General features: G+C 36.1%; 1 non-coding gene across 1 annotated transcript; it reads left to right on the top strand.

Moving 5' to 3' along the window:
* The first annotated feature begins 5,541 nt into the window (after nucleotides 1-5,541).
* Trnaq-uug (transfer RNA glutamine (anticodon UUG)) lies at nucleotides 5,542-5,618 on the top strand. Its single transcript has one exon. It is a non-coding gene; the product is annotated as a tRNA-Gln (tRNA).
* Nucleotides 5,619-8,944: the final 3,326 nt, after the last annotated feature.

The following is an 8,944-nucleotide window of genomic DNA, read 5'->3' as shown; positions in this document are numbered from 1 at the left end:
CAAATTAAATATTGTTTTTACCGATATTTATATCAAGCCTATATATTTAAGTGACACTCTTATTCAAAATCAATACATACATACACATATCTAACAAGCATCAATTTTGACTGATAAACCTTTATCTTCTTCCTAAATAATGCATTTATGGAAAATATTAATTACTGATAACATGATTGTAACCGTGTAATTTATAGCTAGATGCTCAAAAATATCAAATGATTGGTGAGTGCTAAAAGATGTTCTGTAATCTACTATCGTCTCATAATAATAATAAGATAGAAACACTGCGATTTCGGCACCTTTCTTTCAAATAAAAACTCGTTATTCTTCATAAAAACCATTATTTAAATATATATATTTATTCATCCTGTTTAGTATATTGAAACAATTGTATTGATAGTGGCAAATCTCATTAGGGAGTAAGAGTGCATCTTAGATAAAAAAAAATGGTTTACGGCAATTATTTCAGGCGACCTATCAGTCTCGTAGCGTAACGTAAACGGTTTCGTTAACGAACAGAACATATAACGGCCTGGCGACGAAAAAACAGCCCAGCGGGTATGAAAATGGCTGCCTGGCGGTGTGAGGTTTGAAACCCGGTAGCATGGCGACCCGGCCGGTGTAACATTAAATGTTGACCTAGTTAAATATTGACCCCAGTTGTCATTTTTCAATGGATGACAAATATCTTTTTAACGTTGAAAAGCTCCCTGACCAGTCATTACTGAAACTTCGTTGCGTAAAAAGTTGGCCCTTCGCACGCACCGAACATACACCCGCACACACGCACGCACGCACGCACACACACACGCACGCACACGCACACGCACGCATGCACGCACGCACACGCACGCACGCACACACACACCCAGCATACACACGTACGCACGAACGCACGCACACACACACACACCCAGCATACACACGTACGCACGAACGCACGCACACACACACACGTATTTTGAAATTCTTTTACTTGAATAGAATACATTGGCCGTGTATTTCATATAAGCGAATCATTTGTATTAAAAGCAAATCCGTGGACAAATGGTCACGCGCTAGAACTCGGAGGTTCCGTTTCTGGCTCATATGTATGGCCTTAAACCGAGGTCTCATTGATATTGCAAATACGAAAAAATAGTGGTAAATGAATCCCCTGATGTATTCTGTATATCCAAGGATGACGGATCATTGCATTAATCAGAGTACTGAAAGTGCAGAGGGACTGGGGAGCGGTAAAATGGGTGCCGATACCGATTTTAATGACGCAAAGACATTAAGAGGTGATTGCAATATGAGGTTTATATCAGTTGAAATAACGCCAATGACTTATATGTCTGTTGTTGTTCGTTATGTGCTAGATTTTGGGGTTTAACGGAAACTTTGTGTGATAATGTATTTTATCGTTACGAAATATGTCGTACAGACGATTGATTTGTGAATTCTGCAAAATTTAATTAGTGATATTCACTAATAATATGACAATAGATGTTGCAAGTAGTAAGCTGTAAATGATACATGACATCAAAGCTGTTATACAATATAGAAGGAGTTGTTTCAACTTATATTGACTTACAAATAATCTATACATCATCCACTCGCCCATCGTTGCGCGCTCATTCATATGCATAGCGCAGATTGTTTGTACATATCACATGCATCTCACAATCACGATCGTCAATGTTTAACGTCATTTAAACAGTCTAGACAACCCGATTTATGGTATATTTACACCTTATTGCACTGCAAAAAGTTTTTTTTCAAATACCCTTCTCCTTATATTAAGGATTAAGAGGTGTATTCCATTACAATTTAATAACCAAGTCTTAAACAAGAAATTGCTGTCTTTATTACAGTTGCGAACCTTTTTCCGGCAAATTTCCAATTCTGATAACAAAATTCAACTCAGAGCAGTTGCGAAATGTTATCCAAATCAAAGGATTTTATATGGATACCATATTTTCATCATAAGAACCTCTTCATTACTCTCGACACCCACTATTCCTCAAGTATCACAGCACTTTTCATGCTTTGATCTTAGGAGAACAATAAAGTAAACCCGTTCTTGCATTCTTTTGAATGAAATAACACTTTCAATTAGCCCTACATACTTTAACCTACCCCAAACTAGCAAAAGCTGACAGTCTGTTTCAGGTTTTGAAAATGCACTGTCTATCATCCAATCGCATGTGTGTTTGTAATTTAAAGTCGTTTTGGCCAAAATTGCCATTCTTAGATCTTTTCAACTGTAGATGGACTCAAATTGCATCAAATAGTGCAGCTCTACACATCTATCTCAGTCAGATTTTCACAACATTGGGACATTTTGTGTGCGTGTAGTAATGCAGACGACTCATTTTTAAAAACAAAATAGACCAAAGTTGTGAACCCCAGGGAATGGCATATTTTGATCAACCGGACAAGATAAATGCATTTAAAAGTGATAATATGCCAGAAATTGTGCAATGCAATACATTTCTTGCCAAAAATGACACTTTAAGCAGTTAAGTCCAAATCTGTTCCTACTTTTTTTTATGAAAAACACTATCGTAAAGTCCCACACAAAACTTGATCAGTCTGCGTTAGGTTTTAGTTTCACTATCTTGGCCCAAAACGTCATTCTTTTAAGTTTTTTCAACTGAACCTGGCCCCGTCCTACTGCAAATCACATTCGAATCAAATCACAATGAAATTCAAGGTCACATCTACATCTGTTCGTGAAACCTATATAAACGGAAGCGCGCGAATTTGAGCGAACTGCGCATGCTCAACACGATCGAAAAGAATGTCAGTATTGGTCGAAAGATCAGCCTGTTCGGGTGCCTCATTATCCGTTCTACAAGCGGTCATGAGCACTGGCAACGCGTGTCCCTCTCTTAAAATGTCATCTATTGTCTTTGCCTCATTCTTGCCTTCTTCCTCTTAATTCTCGTTGCCATTTTGTTGTCGTCCTTGAAATTGCCACAGTTTCAATGTATTGAATGTGTTATGTCTGTCCACAATGTAAATGTTATTTATTGTCTTTGCTTCATTCTTGTTTTACTGCATGCTAGAATACAATGCATTTTCAAAACAGGAGCAGTTATAGTTATTGCAAAAGCTAAATTTACTGATGGAATTTGATATCGGGTGCAATACTTCCTCCTCATTTTATTTGCCATTTTTTGTCATCATTTGAGACTGCCGTAGTTTTAGAGTAGTGAATGTTTTATATCTGTCCATATCATAGTTCTGTAACTGAAGTTTTCATATTCTTATTTAATTCAATTGCACTCCTTAAGTTTGTTTTATGTCGTATCAAATATCTATAAAGACCTTGATTTACGGTTCTTTCCGATGACTAAGACGTAAATAAACAGAACAGCTGTTTTAATCCATAAATTGATTCCAAAATGCTTACGCGTTCAGGCGCGTAGCCGCCTATTCGCGAGTTCGCTGAATCCACATGAGTCTGACAAAAAAGATCATAAAAAATTAGCCGTAGTATGCGGTATGCGTGATGACTACATGATCCTTAAACTGTCCATTTTCCAGTACTAAATAAAGCACCTCATGACACCCAGAATGCACCAGATTGCACCCTGGGCCCCCCTAGCACAATTATGAATCCAAATAAATAGAGGGCTAGCTACGCCCTTGGTGTTTAACGATGTTATTGCCATACGAACAAGCCTTATTTGTATTATTTAACCAAACTGCTATACAACATTTTTCACTTCTTGGTTCAAAATATACGCTATCGTGTTTTCTTTATTCAATATCAAATTTATTCGATTTCAATATGGAATGAAAATGCAGGGTATAAAATAACGAACGTTGAAATTAATTGAAACGAATTACCATCCATTGCAAGAAACTTGATCCTCTTGTATTGTAAATGGCAATGGTTACCCTTTGCGAACGCATCAAAAAACAAGACATTCGTCATTCGAAACACCTCAGCCATTTCCAATCGAAAAAAAATCCACACTCGAATGGATATGGACGGTTTATCATTTCAAAATGCTTTACATTTAACCAAGTTCTTTACATTAACACTGCAAGAAGATCGTGTAGTAATTTCAATTAAGCAGTTAAACTTTATGACTTTACTCTTGGGAATCATAATTATTTATTATTATAATAATGCATTTCAATGGCATTCAAATTCAACTTTTTAATTCACAATACACGTTAAAACACTTTAATTAATAAAGACTATAACTTTTAATTTTACGAACTACTTTCAAAGATGTACTGGCATACATCCGAGGTTGCACCATCAGGCTAGGGAAAGGCTCCCTCATTTGAGCACCAGCAGAAAGGCATTCTGTGTTGAGCACCAGCAGAAAGGCATTCTTTGTTGAGCACCAGCAGAAAGGCTTTCCTTGTTGAGCACCAGCAGAACGGCTTCCTTTATTGCGCACCAGCAGAAGGGCTTCCTTTGTTGGGCACAAGCTAAAGGCATTCTTTGTTGAGCACCAGCAGAAACGCTTCCTTTGTTGAGCACCAGCAGAAAGGCTTCCTTTGTTGAGCACAAGCAAAAAAGGCTTCCTTTGTTGAACACCAGCAGAAAGGCTTCCTTTGTTGAGCACCAGCAGAAAGGCATTCTTTGTTGAGCACCAGCAGAAAGGCTTCCTTTGTTGAGCACCAGCAGAAAGGCTTCCTTTGTTGAGCACCAGCAGAAAGGCTTCCTTTGTTGAGCACCAGCAGAAAGGCTTCCTTTGTTGAGCACCAGCAGAAAGGCTTCCTTTTTTGAGCACCAGCAGAAAGGCTTCCTTTGTTGAGCACCAGCAAAAATGCTTCTTTTGTTGAGCACCAGCAGAAAGCTTCCTTTGTTGAGCACCAGCAGAAAGGATTCCCTTGTTGAGCACCAGCAAAAATGCTTCTTTTGTTGAGCACCAGCAGAAAGGCTTCCTTTGTTGAACACCAGCAGAAAGGCTTCCTTTGTTGAGCACCAGCAAAAATGCTTCTTTTGTTGAGCACCAGCAGAAAGCTTCCTTTGTTGAGCACGTACCAACCATTGCCTTTCAAATAAATGTGATAGTTATCACTCGTTGTATACAATTGGCTACTGTGGTATAACAAACATAGTAACGACAAACACAGTCACAATGCGGTTAAGTCTTTCACACTACGCATATTTTAATTTTAACTTTTTCTGCAAAAAGTCAACTAGACATTGGCTATATGTCTTTGATATTCTTGAATAGAAGATTCGTTCTAGACAATGTTGCATAAACGATCAAATGGCAACAAAAAATAGGCATCGACCCCGGGCCGTTCAAATTAATGACCCCGGGTCGCTCACATTTATGACCCCGGGCCGCTCACATTTATGACCCCGGGCCGCTCACATTGTACCACTGAACCGCCGATGAGAAATAGACGGGAAGAGAAGCTTGACATTTCTCTCCACATACACAAAAGAATAAGGCTTATTACAATATCGTTTCTGCATTGAGAGATTTTCTAGAAACAACGATGTTGACAGGTTTGTGAAAATATTTAACATCTCAACTGTAACTTCAATTCACCATGTTCAAATCGTGTTAACGAGGTCCCGTGGTGTGGTGTAATGGTTAGCACTCAGGACTTTGAATCCTGCGATCCGAGTTTAAATCTCGGCGGGACCTAGTGGTTTTTACTTTGATTGTCAATATGTACCTTCAAAGCTTATGGCGTAAAAAGCTTCTTTATTTGAAAAAAAACCCTGTGTTTTCAGCACATGTGCAATGCAAATGCATTTCATATTGAACAAATGAACACAATAGCGTAAACATTTTGAAACAGAATGTAAAGAAGGGTTTAAAGCAGTATGGTTAAAATATTCAAAAATGGGGTTGTTAGGACATATTCGTACGATAATGGCATCGTTAACAGGGGCGTAGCTAGGGCCTAAAAAACTTGTAGGCCCGATGATTCTTTTAGAGTCTTGGGAGTTTTATCATTTTATTCACATTACACACCCTCTATTATACTTGCAATGTTTACAATAAATCCCAAATAATACAATCTGCACGTAGTTTGAATGAACACCTAACTTGCCAGGGCTAAAATAAAACAAACTTTTGTTCAGAGTGTTTGGGTAGCTTTTAGTTTTTATTGCATTTTTTGGTTATTTAAATTTTATCATTTCTCAAAAATGTTGTTGGCCCGGGCCTACAAGGCCTATATGTAGCTACGCCACTGGAACTTTAACAGGTGAGCATTTTGGATACAAATTGTGGATAAAACATGCAGCAAGCTTGTTTATTTATATCTTACTCATCGGAAAGAACCGTAAATCAAGGTGTACCTAGATATTTGATATAACGTAAACTGTTATATAATTCAAATGAAATCACTTTTTCGTTCGACAATTTTATCGTCACGCTTGAGCATATTGGAATAAACTTTTGTATAAAAGATATGCAGCAGTTCTGCACTTACTTCTTATTCATCGGAAAGTACCTAAATTCAAGGTCATATATCCGATTTGTAAAGAGTGCATTTCAATGAAACAAAATCATGAAAACTTAAAGCTGCACTCTCACAGATTGAACGTTTTGACATTTTTTTATTTTTTTGTCTTGGAACGAGCCAATTTTTGCGAAATTTCATGGAAACTAGTCAAATAAGACTGATGATAAAAAAATAGATCGCAGATTTTTATATTGAAGTAAAAAAACTGATGTTTTATGCATTTTCCTTAAACCGTTAGTAACGGTTTAAGCAATAAAACATTTTTTTTCGAACAGAAAAGGGAAAATCTACGATTTGATTGTTTTTGTCAGCAAACTTATATCATTGGTTTGCAGATATTTACGCAAAAAAATGCTTTCTCCAAGACAAAAATTAAAACAGTTGTAAAAATGGTATATCTATGAAAGTGCAGCTTTAAAGTGACACGCTTATTTAAAATCAATACATACACATGTATAACAAACATAGTTTAAACCTTAACAACTTACTAAAATGCATTTATGGAAAATATTAATTACTGAATATAACAAGAGTGTAACCGTGTATTTAATAGCAGAAAGTGCAAAACAATTAAATTATTGTGGTGTACTATAATCTCATAAGGTAGTAAGTATAGTGTTTTATGCTGATTTCTTTCAAATTAAACTCGGTCTCCTTCATAAGAACCATTGATTTGGACATTTATTCATCCTTTTTGGAATAGTTAAACAATATTATTAATTGTGGTAAATCTTATTTGGGAGAAAGAGTGCATCTTAAAAACACAAGTGTTAAGTCCAGTATCAAAACTTAAGTGTGGAGGGGTATTTAATTGTTATATGACATGAATTAGTACTTCAATGATTAAGAACGGGAGAGGTGAGCGAAGCGAACATTCTGTTCTCAATAATTACAATTTTAATTTAGGTCATCTTACTGAATTATAATACTACCTCGTTGGCTGACACATTATCAACGCAAAATCTGACGCAGGGAGTGTGTGTCGAATGGGTGGCAGTGGGCGGACCTTTAAACACCTGCGAAAACGAAATTTCAAAATGATTAAGCCTGGATTGCCTTCTTGAATTTGATTGGCAGCGCTGACCACTATTTTCTATTAGACAGTCTGAAAAGCTTTTTTGACTCGGATATGATAAAATGGACGGAACTCGTCTATAACGATAAACAATGTATAATTGCAAACAATGGTCATTTGTTTGAAACATACAAAAATTGAAAAGGGGGTACGACAAGGATGTCCACTCTCTTCGATTCTATTTATCTACAAATACTGTCTATCTATATAAAACAAAAACCCTGATATCAAGGGAGTGAAAGTTGGTAATATGGAAATCAAACACTCCTTTTTGATGATGATGCAACCAACTTTATTGATTTTTCTGAAAAAATCTTTCGAATCAAAAGTTTAGATTCGTATTCAAAATGTTCGGGCCTAAATCTCAAAAATAATAAATGTATAATCCTAAGAGTGGGTACGCTAAAGAAATACTTCAATACATTTTTGTCAAGCTAAATCTTTTATATGGACTTTAAATGTGCGACATCATTGGGTATCACCGTCTACAATAATAAACCACAAACAATCCACAAAAGTACGAACAATAAGCTAGACGAGTTACAATAGCAAGCTTATGTGAGACGTACTTTGGAATAGCCATTCTTCACAACAATTTTTGAACTGGATATGAAAAACTGCGATCTATTTTTGTCAGCAGTCTTTTGTCACTGGTTTCCAGACATTTATGCAAAAATGATTTATTCCAAGACAAAAAATAAAGTTGTCAAAACGGTCAATCTATGAAAGCCCGAGTTCGATCCTACAGCTTCCTAGACCAAAGCATAGAAATCCATCGGCCTGAAATATACGAAATGCATCATAGACATCACTGGTTCATTCGTGTGTATAGTGTGTCTACGGTCAGAAACCATTAATATTAACGGTGAATTGAACCAACTAGTTTTTAGGCGTTATCAACCGACCACAGATTAGCTTTAAGTATGATTGATTCGCTGCTCTGTAAACATTGAAATACTAGCAATATATGGCGTATGCCTTCTAAACAAATATATATATATATATATATATATATATATATATATATATATATATATATATATATATATATATATATATATATATATGTAACACGAGTTTTCTACATTTTTAAGTTTAGCAGTTTATTCGCCCTGCACTGTTAAGTATGTGTTTTTCCGAAAACATCCTCCGTAGAAACATAATAATGGGGACATCAAGTCTAAATTGGCTCATTTTGTAGATAGTACTTGATAACCCATTTCTGCTTCTTTTCATGTTTATTTATATCTCATTGTATCTTTTTATAACATTGAGCCACCGCTTGATTGCGCTCAGGTAAACGTATGGATCAAAATAGTATGCTTACTCTTTGTAATACACTAATTCATATGTGTACGGATTATGTCCCATTCTTAGTCGGTTAATCTAACAATTATTATTTTATTTTTTTATAAAAAAAGC

The sequence above is a fragment of the Mya arenaria genome, chromosome 13 (assembly GCF_026914265.1).
Source record: "Mya arenaria isolate MELC-2E11 chromosome 13, ASM2691426v1".
Lineage (NCBI taxonomy): Eukaryota > Metazoa > Mollusca > Bivalvia > Myida > Myidae > Mya > Mya arenaria.
The sequence above is the reverse complement of the archived record's forward strand: the minus strand, read 5'-3'. Positions and strand labels throughout refer to the sequence as shown.